The sequence below is a fragment of the Alligator mississippiensis genome, chromosome 10, assembly GCF_030867095.1.
Source record: "Alligator mississippiensis isolate rAllMis1 chromosome 10, rAllMis1, whole genome shotgun sequence".
NCBI classification, from domain to species: Eukaryota; Metazoa; Chordata; order Crocodylia; family Alligatoridae; genus Alligator; species Alligator mississippiensis.
The window spans coordinates 27,177,500-27,195,466 of NC_081833.1; positions in this window are offsets into that span (position 1 = coordinate 27,177,500).

A 17,967-nucleotide genomic window follows, 5' to 3' on the forward strand; every position below is an offset into this window, starting at 1 on the left:
CAAATATCAAAAAAGCTCTTCAGGTTTCTATTATAGCACTGTAGTTATTGTGCGGGTTAAAAGTTGAGAAGACTGTCCTAGATCCCACAAAAATCTGTAGTGGCTTGGTCTCATGACCAACATGACAAATAATTTTAAGGATATAGCATACTGCACTGTAGGAGGGATATGACTTTTTATCCAAAAATTGTATTTCATGTAGGTCAAAAACCTGTCCCTGTAATACTCTATAGCAATTTTAATTTCCACAGTATTTTCCATATAGATCTTCCGACCTCTTTTGAATTAACTTTGTTAACCCCATTTTGCAAATGAAAAAAAGGAGAAACAGACCAGTGGGTGACTTGGCCTAGGCTTGTAGCTTTCACAGGGTTCTTGGTTGCCAATCCTGTGCTCAAAACCACACTTCCCTAACAACCTTTTCTTTGTAAAGGATGTCACAAATATTGTCTAAACACATAAATAGGTGAATATGCAGCTGCTGTATAATATGAAAATGAATATTTCACATTGCATTGCAGGAAGAAACACAAAATGTCACAGTTAAACCTATTCACTGAATCCTTAAGCTTTAGTTTTTCTTTATTGTTTGAGGAGATTACTGTACACAACTAGCTTGACATTGCAAGACAAATATAATTTCTGTCAGTTAACATATGCTCAGATGAAGTTAAAGAACAGGTTAAGCTAAGTCAAGCTTATAGCCACACATTAAATTCAGAGGAATCCGACATTCCATTACCAGTTGTAACAGTGTGAAAACTGGTAACAGCAGTATTCCAGAGAACAAAATATTGCTGTTTTTCAAGCCTGGATTGTTAACAGGTACAGTAAATTTTAGGTGTGAACAGGAAAGTGAAAAACCTTTGAAATATCAAAATTTGGAGGTTTTCAGGGCTATAACAGGAAAATGCCTCCCTGTTCTCCCACCAGAAATTAAATGAGTGTTTAATTTACTGATATCCCAGTACTGAAAAGATACTGGGGCACAAATAGAATGATTCAGTGCTTTCATAATCGTAACCTAACCCTAGTATCCCTGTAGTAGAATCTTCCAGGGACAAGCTCCTCTCTTTCCCCATCAGTTCAGACAGCTGGTTGCAACAAAAGGAAGTTAATTAGTTGTGAAACCATTGACCAGAAGAGGAAGAGCTTCTGTGTTCTGAGAATCACAGAGATGCTGAACAGATTCTTCAAGATGAAGATTTCCTCAGATGACACCCTGCTACTGAGAACTGCCCCACACTTAATCCAGACTGAACAGTGGGCAGTTATCAAGGTCATTTCAGCAGATCTTTTTTATCAAAGCAAAAAAATGCACAGAAAAGTTAAGTGCCATGCCCAGTGTCATGCAACAAAATAGCAGAGATGAGATTAAAGGACAAAGTACCCAGTCCCCAGTTCTAATTCACTACCTGATATTATCCATGTGCATTCAGATTTATTTTATTATTTGCCTTCTACCCACAGACAAATTAAGACAATGAGATCACTTGCAAACTGGTTTGGGATTTTTTTTAAACCCAATTTCCATGTCCTTTGCCTTCTATTCTAGATGCGTAAGGAAGAGAGGCTAGTGTTGGAGTGAAATGCGTTTGTGATTTGTATCAGCACAGTAGAGAAAGCCAACTGCTTTCCTCTCATTTATAATGCTTCTGTATTCAGCATTTAATTATTAGCATGCCAAGATTTCCTCTCTGGAAGGAGCTCAGCATGTGTAGAGGAAACTCTTGGAAGATTCTGTTGACTTTTACTTTACAAGCTGTGACAGGTTGCTTGGAAAGCTGCACTTTTAACTGTTCTTTTGTCATATCCTTTAAATTATTGATTGAAAAAATGAATTATTCAGTTTTAATTTTATTTTACAAACATCACATGCACAAGCATTAATCTCAGGCTGGGCTTTTGCCACTATCAGTAGATTAGATTTTTATCTTAGCAGAGCTCTGGTAAATTATGCAGGAATCTAGATTTAAGATTGCAAAGATGAAGCTAGTATTTGGCAATTGAATCATGATCTTTTGAGTAGCTTTTGTTTATTTCACATCCCATCTCACATCCCTGATTGAAAGCTTATCAAAGTAAATAGAAAGATTCCTGTTGACTCAGTAGACTGTGGCTCACACCCTTGAAGTGCATTTTGACTCAGTAAGCTTTTTCTTTTCTTGTTATGTGTTTACCTTTCTGGAATTATGAACTCTTTGGATTTTACCATCAGAGGAGTATGGTACTAAATATAAATATGTAAATGTGTAAGTTTTACTAATTGACTTGAATTTTGAAAAGGAACAGAATTCAAACAATTCAACAAGAAGTATATTTGTTTGGTTGTGTATCACCTGCAAAGGATTCTCTACTACTTTTTGCCACAAATCAAATATAAAATTTGTTTTGCAGATCTAGAGAATCTTGCCTTTCCCATACTACATTGCAGCGTTCAAATCCCAGTAGTCCAGGGTACAGTTACTGGTCTCCTATTATGTATATAAGATAAAGCATTAAAAAACAGCTCACACACTGTTTCGGTCTACAGAACATTTCCTTTTTAAAGGTTTATTCCAAAGTGCATTCAAGTCATTGGTATCAATGGGCTTTGGATCAGGCCCTAAATGGAGAACTTCTTCAAACCAATGAACATTAAGAAACAGAGCTTTTATAAAAAGGGACCTTTCTTCTGACATGATTCATAGAGGATGGAAGCTGTTCAGCACTGAATGTATCCATTGAGATTATCAAGATGTATCAAGTCAGAGCCTGGGAAGAGTGCCCTGGTTCTGGTGGTGCTGTTGGGGTTTTGACAGATATATACCAGTGAGCTCCTTGACTCCATTTGAGTGTTAAGAACACTCCTGGCTTGGCTGGTAATAAGGCACAAAAGCATCATTTTAATTTCAAGAAATGTGAAAAGCCTCAAGAGGAGATTTGAAATACTGGAGCTTCCCCAGGAATGCAACTATTTGAGGTCAGTCTCTTTCTTTGAGTCTCTCATGGGAGTTACAATATCATGTTCTGTTTTTTCAACAATACAAAGTTTTCAAATGGGCCATCTCAAAGTCAGAGTGAAACTTCTAAATTACATCCCTGGGACTATTTAAAATACATGCCTCATTCCTGTACATTTGCAGGAGAGATTTTCTAACTGGTTTTCTTCAGCTCGTATAGCAACGTTAATTGTGGGCAAAAAGACCTTTCTGCTTGCATGCAAACAAGGCTACCGCACACTTGTCATCCCCTATTTTCCAAAGGAAATGGAGTGTTTGTAGAACACAGCATGGTTGTGTGCTGTCTATAGCTAGGTCACAGAATTAAGAGAGTATAAACAGGTTAGACTGCATACATTGAAAATACAGGCAGACAAGGTTCTTTAGGTGAATCTGATATCTCTTATTAGACCAACTTAAATAGTTGGAAAAAAAAATTCTTAGCAAGCTTTTGGGTTTAAAAACCCTTTGTCAGGTTGAGGAAACCTCTGCAGTTGATATGTGCTGTTCCTGGATGGAATGAATAGTAAAGAAGCCAGAGGCTACCTCGAAAATACAGTATAGTCATGACTTACTAAATGACTAAAAGAAAATGTCAGTGTAGTAATCATAACAAAAAGACTAACTATTGCATTAAAATATAAAATTATGGATGCAGGTGATCATATTCTCTAACTAGCTAAAACATAGTTATAGTAATAATCACAGGTTTTAGCTTCAGCCCAATTTTTTCTTTCAGTCGTATGTGTCATGACCCAAAGGGTATGATTGTGTGTGCGCTTCGGCACTGCAGAATTATTTCCCGCCACAAGGAGCTTTCTTTGCACGGTGCAATTCTCAGTTGCATAGAGAAAACCCCGGTGCAAAGGAGTTCCCGCCATTCACATGTAAATTTGTGTCCCACTATTGGCTGTTTCTAAATTATTCCCACGTGGCAGCTAGCAATTGGCTTGCTAGCCGTATAAGAGGCTTGAGCGGTTTCCGCCCAAGTTGGAGGAGGAGAAGGAGGACTTCACATCTCGTGACGAACTCTAAGCGTGCTGTGGAGCTTAACGAACCCAGCGTGTGCCTTAAAAAGGATATAGTGGCCTGATCAACCTCTAGCCCCTCCCCATTGCTGCCTAATCCCTCAACGTACCCTTCCCTGCGCGCTCATGGAGAGTCACCTTTCGGACTCTCATCATGGTATTCAGAGCTCTTCTCGGGTTATTTCATCCAGTTGATTCGACGGGCTCGCGGTTCTAGAGCTTTCAGCCGGCCTTGGACCAGAGTTCGCGGTTAGAACTCTTGTCCGCTCGTCTTCTTTTCTATCTGTAACTGCAACGCAAGCAAGTTTTCCTGCCTGCACCGCGACCATTTACGGTGTAAGTAAAATAATCTTTAATCAACCTCTACGCATCCGTGCCTAATTCTAGTCCGCCGTGCCGAATTCCCCGACCTACGTGCCAGGGCTGCTAGCCACAGCCCACCGCGCGCCCCCGAAAGCCTCGGACCGCTCCCGGCCCGCACAGTATGTTACTGATGGTTATAAGAACATCAAGAGAAAATGTTTGAGATGGTTCTAATGAAAAATCCTGACCTGATAGACTTTATTTTTTAGCCATTGTTTTCAAATCTCTGTTAATTAGGCATTAGCCTTTGATAAATCTTGCCATGGCACAAAGCATGGGTTAAAGGTATGTTTTTAAAGAAAACATGTAAGGAGTGAATCAGAGTGTATTCCATATATTCATGTCATTCTCTGTGTAGTAATTTTTTTTCTAAGAAGGGCCATGAGGCACCTGTTTGTCATTTTGTTGTAAGGCTGGCATACAAAGTTTCCCCCACACTGTAAAACATATGAGATATTCTGTCTGTTATGGATCCTTTGAGAACCTTTATGGTGCAAGTTCTCAGTGGCAGGGGCTGTTTCTTCTATATGCATAATGGATGCAGTCCTGCATGTGACCTTGGATTACTGCCATGAAATACATGACTGCCTCTGATGAGAGTCTCTGAAGGTCTATAGGGTAAGTCCTCTAACCTCCCTCAGCCACCAGATATAAATTTATATTTGTTATAAATGGGTGGTAATACATACTTCACAGACACTGAGATTCTCAGGTGGAAAGTCCTAAGGAAGATTCAAAGTAACTTTATTAAAACAAATACCTGCTTTTATGTTTCTTTATATTATTAATAGCAGTTGGCCCATACACCTCCTGAGTTAGGAAGAGCTCTTTGATGCAGGTCAGGAAGGAAAGTGACCAATCTGACTTGGCCGAGTGTTCCTCCCAAGAGATGTCTAGGTAATTAAATTTGCTCATGACTACCATGTCCCGTGCCTCTGTCAGTTCATGAGAGAACTCTAGATCAAGCTCCTGCCCCTGGTTTGGTGATCTGTAGTGTACACCTCCAGATAGGTCTCCTCCCCCTCTGCCGCTGCCCTGCAATTTGACCTAGAGAGTGTTTCAAGCCGTTCTTCTTTGGAGCTGATGTCAGCCTTCAAGGAGGTGTACTGCTCCTTCACCTAGAGAGCTACACCTCCACCTTTTTTCCCTACTCGTTTCCTTCTGTGCAGGGGATAGCCCTCTATGGCTATGCTGCAGTCATGTGAGGAGGCCCACCAGGTCTGTTATCCCTACTAGATCGTAATGCCCACTGGAGAGTAGGAGGGCTAGCTCCTCCTTCTTATTCCCCATACTCCTGGCATTAGTATATCTTGTATGTCAGTCCCGGTGGCATGCTCCAGTCAATGTTTCCCTGTCCCCCAGCAATCTTGGTGTAAAGTCCTATCTAGAATAGTGGTTTTCAACCTTTTTAAAGGAGTGTTCTCCTTCTGTGGTTACCCCTTCTGGACTGTACCTCCTAGCCAAGCAGTGCAGGGGGGTGCTGATGTCAGTACCCGCCCACCCAGCTGCGGAAAAGTCTGCAGGGGAGAAGGGGCCACAGGAGTGGGGAGGGTGCCCTGGGACCTGGCAAGGCCAGGGAGGGAGTCAAGCCGATCTGGGCCAAGTCCGTCAACCCTGGCTGCCTCCTGGCACTGGCCCCTCACTGCCTGGGGCCCCCAGCCAGGGGCCAGAGTGGGGCCAGCCTTGGCTGCATTGTTGGGCTGGAGGGGATGGAGCCCACGGGACCCCTGCACCTGCCCTGCCAGGCCCTGCACAGCTGAGGTGGGGCATGGGACAAAGCTGTGGCTTGTCCAGGGGGTGCAGGGAGAGGTGGCAGCTCCCACCGCTGCACGCATTCTGGGAGGACACAGTGGGCAGGCATATGTCCCTAGATCTGCGCAGGGCAGGATGGGCGGCAGCTGTGGGCTGTGGCCAGGGCAGTGTTGGGCTTTTCCTTGTGGGGGGAGGTGGGGCGTGCTGCGCTCTGGATGGGCACCAGTGGCACTAGCGGGGTTTCAGGTGGGCTACGGAAAATCTTGGGGTGGCTGCAGCCCCCTGCCAGTGCCACTGCTGTCATCCCCAGCACAGTCTGCACCTCCCGCCCACCAGGAAGAGCCTGGTGCAGCCCCGGCCCAAGCCCACAGAGGTAGCCTGCCCTGCCCCACACAGATCTGGGGACACGCTGACAGATGGCAGGATGTGAAGCTGGCAGCGCGTGGAGCTCACATGCCACCGTCATCTATACACTCTGTGTTGCTGCTGGGTGTCGGGCACCGCTTCTCCATGCTGCTGGCTTCATGTACAGCTGGCTGTCAGCACCCCACTCCTCCCCTGGCATGCAGCAGTGGCATGGGGAGCTCACATGTGGCAGCTGCCCCTGCTGCCATCTATACACTCAGTGTCACCGCACACTAGGGGTACAGGGTGGGGCTGATAGCTGGCCACATTCAAAGCCAGCGGCACGGAGAAGTGGGGATACTTGTGTGTGGGAAAGCGGTGTGCAGCACCTGGCAGCTATGGATGGTTGCAGCCCCACCCCCTGTACTGCTGCTTCCCAGGTACCCCCGCTTGTCTGCACTGCTGGCTTCATATCCGGCCAGCCATGAGCGACACCCCCCCCCCCCCCAGCCCCTCCAGTGGCCAGACGCAAAGCCAGCAGCATGGAAAACCGGGGGTACTTGGGTGTGGGGAAGCAGCGTGTAGCAGCAATGTGGAGTGATGGATGGTGGCAGCAGCAGCCCTGCTGCCCACGCCGTCGCTTTCAAGTAACGCCTGCTTCTCCACACCACCACCGTGTACCCCCTGAGGCCTTCCCAAATACCCCCAGGGGTACACATACCCCAAGTTAACAACTGATCTAGAAGATCAGCCATCCTGACCGAGAACAAGGACTTACCTCTCCACGTGAGATGGATGCCTTCCCTTGCCAGGAATCCTCTCTCCCTGAAGTGCACACTGCGGTCGAGGAAACCGAAGCCCTCTCAGTGGCACCACCGTCAGAGTCATCGGTTCACTTCTTCAATACATCCTTTCCTCCTGGGACCACGGCCTGCAGCTGGGTGCACAGAGGAAAAAACTACCTGGGTCCCCGACCCCTTCAGCCCAGCTCCTACAGCCCTGTAGTCACTCATGACCTGGTCTGGGTTACTCCTGGCCCTGTCATTTGTTCCCACATGGATAAGGAGCATGGGGTAGTAGTCGGAGGGCCAGACAAGCCTAGGGATCCTCTTCACAACATCCCAGATGTGGGCCCCAGGGAAGCAACAGACCTAATAGGCTAGGGGGTCTGGATGGCAGATGGGTTCCTTGGTGCCCTGCAGGAGGGAGTCCCCCACCACCATCACCTTGCACCTCCTCTTGGGGGTGGCAACACGCTGCTTACCTTCCTTTCCCTCTGGTGTCACCTTTGGAGTCTCCTCATGCATGGGGAGGGAAGCATACGTGTTGTGCAATGCCAAGGGAGGAGCAGCCATGGCCCTGCATTTCCTGGAGCATGAGGTGACTGTCTTCTAGGTAGCTCTGGCTGGGTTTTTTTGGTTAGTTGCCTATCTCCTGCTCCTTTTCCTTCTTCTGCAGAAGGGCCTGGCAGTAGCCATCAATGAAGCCTTCATGGGCCCTGATAGTGCATAGCTGGCCTAGCTCTTCTTCGAGCTCCCGCACCTGGCCCTCCAGAGACTCCACTAGGGAGCACAACCCACAAATGAGGGTGCCCCCATTTCCAGCTGCCAGCAGCCGTACCAGACAGCCCCCATAGCCCAGGGCCAGAGCCATGGGCTCTGTCTGGGTGAAGATCTCAGCGGTGCTGGGAAGCCTGCTGGCATGATGAGTTGCCACCATGTCTGGGAGCGAGTTCACGTCCTTACTTGGTCCCAGCAGCTCCTCTTTGGGCTCTAGCCTCAGGCTCCTTGCTTGGACCAGCCCTCCAGGCACCTTCTGCATGCCCTTCACACAAACTGCCACACCCAAGTAGAGCCGCACCTGTTTGCGTGCTCTGTTTGCCTGGCTCCAGTCGCAGGGCTCCCTGGGGGCCTCAGCCAAGTAGGGACCAAGGGGGGAGGCAGGGCATTCTCCTCCCAGGCTCCACTCAGTCGAGGCGTTCCCACACGCTCACATGCATGCACACATACACTCATGCAGCACCCTTCGAGCGCCCCTGTGCTTGCCCACTGTCTCCTAGCCCTGGTTCACTTACCCCCTGGCTCTGTGCTGGAGGGTCAATGGAGTCTGGGTCCGGGTCTTCGGCTTCTGGGAGCACAACGGGCATTAACCCGTGCATCTCCTCTAGGAGCAGGCCCAAACTGAACATATTTCTCAAAGCAGGCATTCAAATGTCTGTCTGGGGTTTTGTTAATGTCTCCATCATGCAGGCTATTGTAAATGTAGATTCTGCCCCATTGCTAAGACAGCTACCCAAAGACAGTGTCCTGTGACCAATGCCCCAAGGTATCCCATTCAGTAAATCAAGGCCCATCACATCTGATTGACTTGTAATGTCCAGACCGATCAGAAACTTGTAAAAACAAGTTTCATACCTAGACAATCCAAAACAGGATCCGAGCAGTTGGTAATTGTAATGTGATGGTCCCTTCCTCTCTACTTTGTTCGGACTTTAATCAACCAACTATCAAGGAGAAATGCTTTGAAGCAATACAGTTAAACAGTATAAGAGCAAAACAGAATTACCAGTAAGATGTGCGCTCCAAGAGAAACAGAGATAAATCACTACACCATTGCACCTAGCTCCTCACAGCAAAGGATCCTGCTCAGTGAAAGCTGTAAAGAAACTGCTTTCTGGCTTGCATTGGTGAGAAAACACTCGCAGCTAAAAATATGCTTGGACTTTGTTTGGTAGCTCATTTATTGAATATTGAATAGGAGTCTTTATCTGTCATTCAGTTTTATAGCTTGTTTGTAGCATTGTTATTAAAGCCTTTATGCTATTAATCAAACGAGATGTTGTGTCAATCTTTAACTGCACTTGGTTTAAAACCCGGTTTTAACTACAACAAATATCACGTGAAACAGGTAAAACAACTTTATTCTCTTCATTCTGAGAAAGCAACAAATATTCCACCTAGTTTCCCTATTTTTTTCAATAAACCTAATGCTGTGATTGGAGCACTGGACGAAAATTTAAGAGCTCTGTGTACAAGTCCCTGCTCCGTGGTGTAGCCTTGAGCAAGTGCCTTAACCTGTTTGTGCCTCGGTTCCCCTTCTGTAAAGTGGGAATGATAGTATTTCACTTTCTAACACAGAGTTGTTAATAAATTAAATAGTGTAGACCTCGAGTTACCATGATCTAGCCTGTAGGCCTGATCTGGCCCAGGGGTCCAGAAATTTGGTGGTGGGAGAAGTGAGGGCTGCTGCAGCTCCAGAAACTGCAGTAATTAACAGTGGTGTCACCAATTCCACCCTGCAGGCTGAATGACATGGTCCCATGCTCCAGATCTGGCCTGCAGATCATCCCCATACCACTCAAATAAGCCCAAGGGCCTCGAAGAGCTGGGTGCCACCAGTGCCAACAGTAGAAACCTGTATGAAAACGCCCTGACAAAAATCCTGTATGTGATTAGTTGACTTAATATCATTCATAAATAATTTATTTTCTGATTTGGATAGTTTGCAAAGGATCGCCATCTTGGATTCCACTGGAATGGTAGGTGGATCTGAGCTAGGAGGTGGTGTTTTGATAGATGCTGGGTGACTTCCAGGCAGCATGTTTTGATCTGTGAGCAAACACAGACTCCTTGATGCCAACATGCTAGCCCCCTTCTATTCAGGCTTGTTGAGTGGGTTCTCTCTGGTCGAGTGTAAGTATTCAGCAGCTTGGAAATTTCTTGGCCTGACCCCTTCTTACTGTTATTGATCAGCTTTGATTCACTGCAGTACGTTCTGACTCTCACCTGCCACGTCTTGATTTTTTGTTGATGTTATTAGGCAGGAGGTGTTGCTTGTTCTCTACTGCAGTCTGCTACTGGCAACCCATGCAAGGATTTCTTCTGGTGCTTCAACCTCCCCTACACCCCATCCTAGGGCTACCCTGATGTTATGTCGCAGATTGAAATCATAGACTTTCTCGAGTGAGATAATAATAAAATAAAATAAAGTTTTTTGGGGTTTTTTTTAGGTTTTATCTTTGTAAGTCTCAACAACCCGGAAGAAAGCAGACCCCCTGGCTTCCACCAGCATCAGGTAAGTCTTGCGTATGGTTGTAATAGGGCCTTACTTGTCCTAATCTTTCAGGGTGCCCTGCCTGTTATTATTATAAATTAAATAGTTCAAAATGGAAAAGAAAACAAAAAACAAAAACGGAACATCCCTTTCTGGGACTTTTATTCCTGGGGTTTATTACCCCTCTCTCAGTCTCTCGACCTGTGGCTTCCTTGACAGGTCATCCCGTCCACTGACAGGCTCCAGCCACAGCTGATGACTTTAAGCAATCCTGTCCCATTAAGAGTTTTGGGTGGGTTGCTGCCACTCTGGCACCCCCCCATGGACCCACCAAGAGTCCCAGCGAACCCCATTGATGTTCAACCAAAAGAAAACAACCAGCTTCCACTGGAACCTGTTCATGGCACTGGCAGCCATTCCTCCCGTGGTGCGCCTGTCTCGGCCAGGCTCCCCAGCTGCAGTTTCCCAGCTCAGTAGCGCCCAGCCGAGCTCTCCCTCCTCTCAGAGCCGGCTCCCAGGGCTTCCCCCTCTTGCCTGCTGTCTCGGGCTTCCGAGTTAATCTCTCTCTCCTCCTGCGCCCTCCCCTTGCTCCCTGGGGCCACTCTATTACCAGGAAGCAGTTGCTCCAGAAATGTTACCCCCACACCAGTCTTACCTCTTCCCCACCAGCAGGCTCCTTTTTCCCTGCGGGGAGTTTTTCCATGTGTTCCAGCACTCTTGCCTATTCCTCTCCACAAGGCTAAATGAGGGAACAGTGAAATATCTGTTTGTTTAGCAATTGTAGAAAGAATGGAAGCCAGTACCCGGAGACAAGTCTGAATATAAACACAGTGGTGATGGACTGAATTGACTGCAGCTCTTAAGGCCCAGAACACACCAAATGGATCCAGACCATGCCATAACAAGAAATGCAAAACCTGCCAACACATCTCCACCACCCCCACAACAAAGCCATCAGCATTCCTGCATATTACAGCTTGTGGCAGGGCACTGTTTGTGTCTGCCACCTCAAGGGCCAGAAGACAGCAGCTGCCAGGTGCCTGATTAGGGCAGCCATTTTAGATCCAGGGCTGCCCATATAAACAGGGCATTTTTGCTGCTGGAAGGCCAGGCAACAACATCGCCTGCCTGCAGGGCTGTTGGTATCATCTGGAGGTAAGGGAGGAGCTGTAGGGGGTGGTCAGGAGGCTCCTGGTCCTGGGCATGACCTAAAACTGCACCCTGCCAGGTAGGGGTGGCCTGGTGGGGCTCTCAGTGGCATGGGAGCCCCCAGGAAATGCCAGGCCAGTTACCATCCCGGTGAAAGGCGTGTTGGGGCGCCTTAACTCCTAGCCCCCACAACTAGGTGGGTTACCCCTTTTGTAGGGTCTGGAAGGTGGATCCCAGAGAGAGAGAGAGAGAGTTGGGCCATAGACTCAGCCTGTCTTGACATCCCCCAACTGGTCTAAGCTGGGGCCAGGACCGGAAGGGTCGAAGGGCTGGGGGCCACCGTGAGGGATGCCCAGAGCCAAGGGCCTGGGGTCCTGACTGGCCTGGAGGTGGGCCAGGGCTAGTAGAGCCGAAGGACCCGGGGGGACCACACCTGTAAGGGGGATCAGCTCAGGGAGCTATGTAGCTGGGAATGAAGGCGGAATAGGACACCTGAATGGATTCAACTAGTAGGATTCTGGGGCCCAGTGCAGGGCCAGTGCTATGGATAACATTTGGATGCCATCTGTGAGGCTTGGGCTGTGGTGTAGGGGAGGAATGGAACTGCAGATAGCGTCCCTGGCATCAGGGCAAGAAATGGGCAGCCTCCCACTTAATTAACATCAATCAATTAATTAACATCAAGGTGTGGCAGGAGAGAAGGCGGGCGGTTAGCCCATAAACAGGCGGGTAGGCCACAGTGAGATTGGCCTGGGAAAGGCCCCCTGTTACATTGGTGCATTGGCTGTGAAACATCGGTCCAATGGCTGTGAAGAGTAGTAACCTTTACCCCCTCCCCCCCAGGTAGTAGCAGTATAGAGAGCCCTGAGTTTGAGGAAGAGTCCCAGTGCGGGTGTGGAGCCCCAGTGAGGGGGTGGTGATGATAAGCCCCAGTGCGGGTGTGGAGCCCTAGGGAGGGGCAGTGATGATGAGCCCCAGTGAGGGGGTGGCCCCAGTGAGGGGGCGGTGATGATGAGCCCCAGTGAGGGGGAAGTCAGAGGAGGGGAGGAATGGAGCCGCAGATAGCACCCCCTGGCATCAGGCCAGAAATAGGCAGTCTCCTGTTTCATCAACATCAATTAATCAATTAACAACAAGGTGTGATGGGCGAGAAAGCGGGCAGTTAGCCCAGAAACAGGTGGGCAGGCCACTAGGAAATAGGCCTAGAGAAGGCCCCCTGTGACACAGCTGCACCTCCAGAAATGTAATATATCTCATCCAATGCACCAAATGCCCTGATGAAAAATACATAGGAGAGACCAAACAACAACTGCACACTAGAATGAATGCACACTGGAAATCTATCAAAGACAGAAATACCCAATTACCTGTGAAGGCACATTTCTCACAAGAAAACCACTCTCTCTCCAATCTCTCAGTCCTGATTCTCTAAGGAAACTTACAAAACACTTTTCACAGGCGAGTCTATGAACCTCACTTCATCAACCTCCTGGATACAAAAAATCATGGACTAAATATAGACATGGGTTTTATGACACATTATAACCTACCTGACATCTGACTCCCCAGGTACCTCTCTACTATTTACCTGCTACATTCATCCCCCTTCTCCCCCACCACCCAGCTGGTCTCTCACCCACTGACTCCTCAATTTACATCTTCACTGACTGCCTGTCTTGCATGCAGACCAGCCCAGCCTCTGGCTTCTTTACTATTAATTCCATCCAGGAAGAGCACACACCAACTGCAGAGGCTTCCTCAGCCTGACGAAGGGTTTTTAAACCCGAAAGCTGGCTAAGAAAATTTTTTTCCAACTATTTAGGTTGGTCTAATAAAAGATATCAGATTCACCCAAAGAACCTTGTCTACCTTGCAGCTTTTGATTCATTTGTAGGTATAAACTGGAACTACAATGCAGCAAAAAGCCAAAATAAGCAAGCTAGATGTACATTTGAGACTGTGCACAAGGAAACAGCTCCTGGTGTTTGATCCTACTATGTTCAGATAAATAGGACTATGTGTGCATTCTTTTTAAATATACAGCAGTGGTCACCAACCAGTGGAGAGTTGATTCGAGGCTGGGGTGGGATTATTTTAGGTGGACAAGCCTTGAAAACAAGCCAATACATGCAGTCTTTCCTCACACCTTAGAAAGTGCAACATAAGCTCTATACCAGGGGAGGCCAGAGTTATTCACCCTGGGAGCCACATCCGATCCTCCACCAAAATTCAAGAGTGGGGGGGGGGGGCAGAGCGGGGGGAGCAGGGGTGCTGAGAGACCCGAAGTGAAGGTGACCCCACTCCCTACCCTGCACCACTGAGCCACTCTGGCTTTCCCCATGGGGAGTGCGCCCCGGGGTAAGAGGCACAGTTGCAGCCCTCACCCCAGCAGCCAGTGCCTAAGCCAGCAGTCCCAGAGGGAGAGAAGGAGGGAGGAGGGCAGGCTTGGGGTGCGCTCCCCATGGGGAGAGCTGGACCGGGGGGGGAGTGCCGGGTGTGCTGTCCCCTGGAGCCATCTCAGGGAGAAGTGGGCAAGGTTTCAGTCAATTTCCAGAGAGCTGCAAGTACTGTGGCTCTATACTTCTCCCTAGCTGCCACCACTACCTGGAGCTTTACAACCCTCTTTGTAGCTTCACCTCTATTTACTAGTCATTGGAGCTGTGAGAAGCTTTGGGTGGTCAGTGGATGCGGAGGAGATTCGGCTCGATTTGGTGACTGAATCTCCAAATCCGAATTGAATCGGGACCAATAAAAAGATCCAAATTGATTCTAGCTCTCCAAATCTTTGGAAAAGATCCAAATCTTTCAAAGATCCAAGCTCTCCAAATCTTTGGAAAAGATTTGGAGAGCTTCAATGATTCGGGCAGTCCCCAGCCACTGCAGCAGGGATCTGAACCCAGACTCGGAGCTGGTAAGTAGGGGGCTGGAAGAGGGGGGAGGGGACCATGGGGGACCCTTGCCAGGCCCCCTCCCCTGCCTGCTCTGCCAGCCCCCCTTTGGCTGCCCTGCCCACCCTAGCTCCTGGTGCTTTAAAAAAAAGGTCCAACTCACCAGGTGCTGCTGGGCAGGGGAGGTGATCCCCGCTGCCCCCCATTGCTCCATGCTGCCTGGGGGCTCATGCCAGCTCCCCCAGCCCCCCGCCATGGCTGCCTTGCCCTCCGCAGCTCCGTCCCTTTAAGAAAAGAAAAAAAAGCCCCAAACCCCACCCGGGACTCACCAGCCTCTGCAGCGGCCTCAGAGCTTTGCAGGGCTTGTAGAAGAGCCCCTTATGTGGCACGGGACAGCGGGGACTGCCCCCCCTGCTGGGCAAGAACCAGTGAGCCTGAAGGTTTGGGGTTTTTTTTTCCCTGAAAGGGCCAGAGCTGGGGCAAGTGGGTCAGCCATGGGGCACCTGGGCCAATGGGGAGGGTCAGGGGGTTCGTGCAGAGCCCCCTGCGCAGCGTGGGGCAGCAGGGGGCAGCAGGGATTGCCCCCTGCTCAGCAGTTCCCAGTGAGTCTGAGCTTTTTTTTTTTCAAAGTGCTGGGAGCTGGGGTGGTGGGGCAGCCATTGCAGGGGCTGGGAGAATGGGTGGGGATGGGGCCTGTGTGATTTGGAGAATCATCCATATCAAATTGGGACAGTGATTTGAATCACTGAATTGAATCACTGTCTCCCAAATCGGCCGAATCCGAAGCGAATACTAGCCGCTTCATACAGGCCTACTAGTCATCATTTGCAGTTGGGTCCCCACCTTCCAGCTAGGCAGCTATTAGCCACTAACTACTTGCAGCTGGTTTTTAGCCCCTGAAGACTGAGCACCTCTTACACTTTTATGTCATGTTTTGATTCTACTGTTAATATTAATACTTTAAGAATTTTCAGGATTATTGTATTCACTGCTGATCACAAGTTCATGAAGAGAAGAACCACAGGCACTTGATCACAGTTGGTACAAAGGGAACTGTAACCAATGGCCTGGCCCAGGAGCAGGATAATTGAGAAGGCTTGGACTGTAATGGCACAGAATCCAACACCTGTAAGAGGTATTAACTGGAACAATCATGATCTTTAATCAGGCCCTAATTAACTATAGTTGCCACGTAGGCCACATTTCTTAGAAACATCAATTACATTTTCCAGAACAGGTATCCACTTTTCTTCTTCTTCAAGAGAGAGGTTTTCCTCCCTTCAGTGACATAGTGGCTTTACTTCAAAACAATCTAACACTAAAATCGTTTTATTAAAATAAGATTTATTAGGAATGTAGGACTGGAAGTATCCTCCTGGGTCAGTGTCTAGCTCCTGTCATTTAATTCCTTTCATAAACTGAAGTTTCATCTCAAATTTAGTTGTCTTTTTTGTCCCCACTACTGTTACTAGTAAGCTGTTTCAGAACCTTGCAGTTCTGATGGTTAGAAACTTTCTGCACATTTCCAGCCTGAATTTATTCATGACTAATTTATATCCTTTGATTTTGTACCAGTATTGTCCTTAGGCTTAACTAGTTCTTCTCCATTCCTGGTGTTTGCCAACTTAATGTATTTACAGAGCAGCCATCTCCTCTTTCAGCCTTCTTTTTGCTAAGTCAAACTTTTTTAGTCTCCTCCTGTAAAATAGGCTTTCCATTCTGCCAATAATCCTAATACCTCTTATCTGCATCAGTTTCTGTTTGAATTCGGATTTCCTAAATACAGATGACCAGAACAGTATGTAGTATTCCAGATGAGGTCTCACCAGGTTCTGGTATGATGTTGTTAATACTTTCTTCTCTTCTGGAAATACGTCACCTGTATATCCTAGGATTGCATCCCCTTTTCCTCTTGCTGGCTGCTACTGCCTAATACTCTCAGGTCTTTCTCCTCTGTCATTTCAAAGCGCTGAGTGTCAGCTTATAGCAGAAAATTTTGTTATTAAACTTTAGGGACCTAGCCTTGGACTTTGTAATATTAAATTTCACTTCATTTCTAATACTCCTTTCTTCTAGGTCATGTATCTTTTCATGTATGTGTCAATCCTTATCTACATGTGGATGATGCCCCCCCTGTTTAGTAGTTTGAAAATCTTTGCACAGTCTACTTTTTCGCGCAAAGGTCATCAATAAAAGTATTAAATTAGATCATTCCAAGATTGATCCTTGCGGAACTATACTACTAGCCTTCCTTTGGCATGGTGCTTCCCCTTGCATCACCGTCTGTTGTTACCTTCCTTTGGCCAGTTTCTTACCTGTTTTACAATTCTTGTACTAATCCCTACCATCTCCATTGGGACCACTCATTTCCCATGTAGCACTGTTTAAATACTTTACAAAAATTAAAATAGATGAGTATTTCCTTTGTTTAGAAAATCAGTTATCTTATCAAAGAATATATCCAGTTACTTTAGTATGACCTATCTTTGATAAATCCGTGTTGTATTGTGTCCTATTTTCCATTTATCTTTACATGTCTTTATTTTCCCTTCTAAATGTTTTATAAACCTCCCAGTACTACTGATGATCCTGTGCCTAGATCCCACTTTCTGTTACTTTAAGTAGAGATACTAAATTTGCTTTTCCCTAGTCTTTAAATACCATCTTGACTTGATAAATTTATCAATGATTCTTGGTACTGGACCTACAATTCTATGTCAGTTCTTTCAGATTAATGGGCTGGAGATGATCCAGTTTCCCTTGAGCTGGGCACCTGGTAGAATTTGGGGAGAAAGTTTAGAGTATGCCTCTGTAGCAGGAAGGCTTGGTGCTCTTGCTACTTAAAGAGAAGTCAGACTGCAGGTGGCAATCAGGAGTCATGTGACCCAAAAAGGGGTGCCCATGATGCCCTGGAGTCGAACCCTGCTACATTTGGTGCATTGGCTGAGAAGGCTTGTGGTGATGCAGTTTACCTGGGTTGAACAGTGGACCTGTGGGTGAAGGAAGGAAAGTGAACAGCAAGGCTGAGGGTCAAGGACCCTGGTCCTAGGAAGATGGTGAAAAGTGGCTGGAAGGCCAGAGGGAGACCCTAGGGGGGGAAGGTGAGAAGGCATGAGAAATATGAGGGCCCAGTGGGGCAAAAGGTCTTGTGGGTCACAAATCAAAATAAGATGGTCAGATTGGGAATCCTCAAGGGCTGCAAAAAGAAACACCAGCAAAGCTGCAGAACTAAAGGTCTCATGGGTTGCAATGAGATGACCAGAATGGGGATCCTCAAGAGCCGCGGAGAGGATACCTAGGAAGCCCCAAAAGGAAACCTCCTGGTCCTGGGTAAGACTGAAAACTGCACCCTACTGGGGGTTGAGGTCACAGTGGTGGGACTATTTGTGGTGGGGTAGCCCCTAAAAA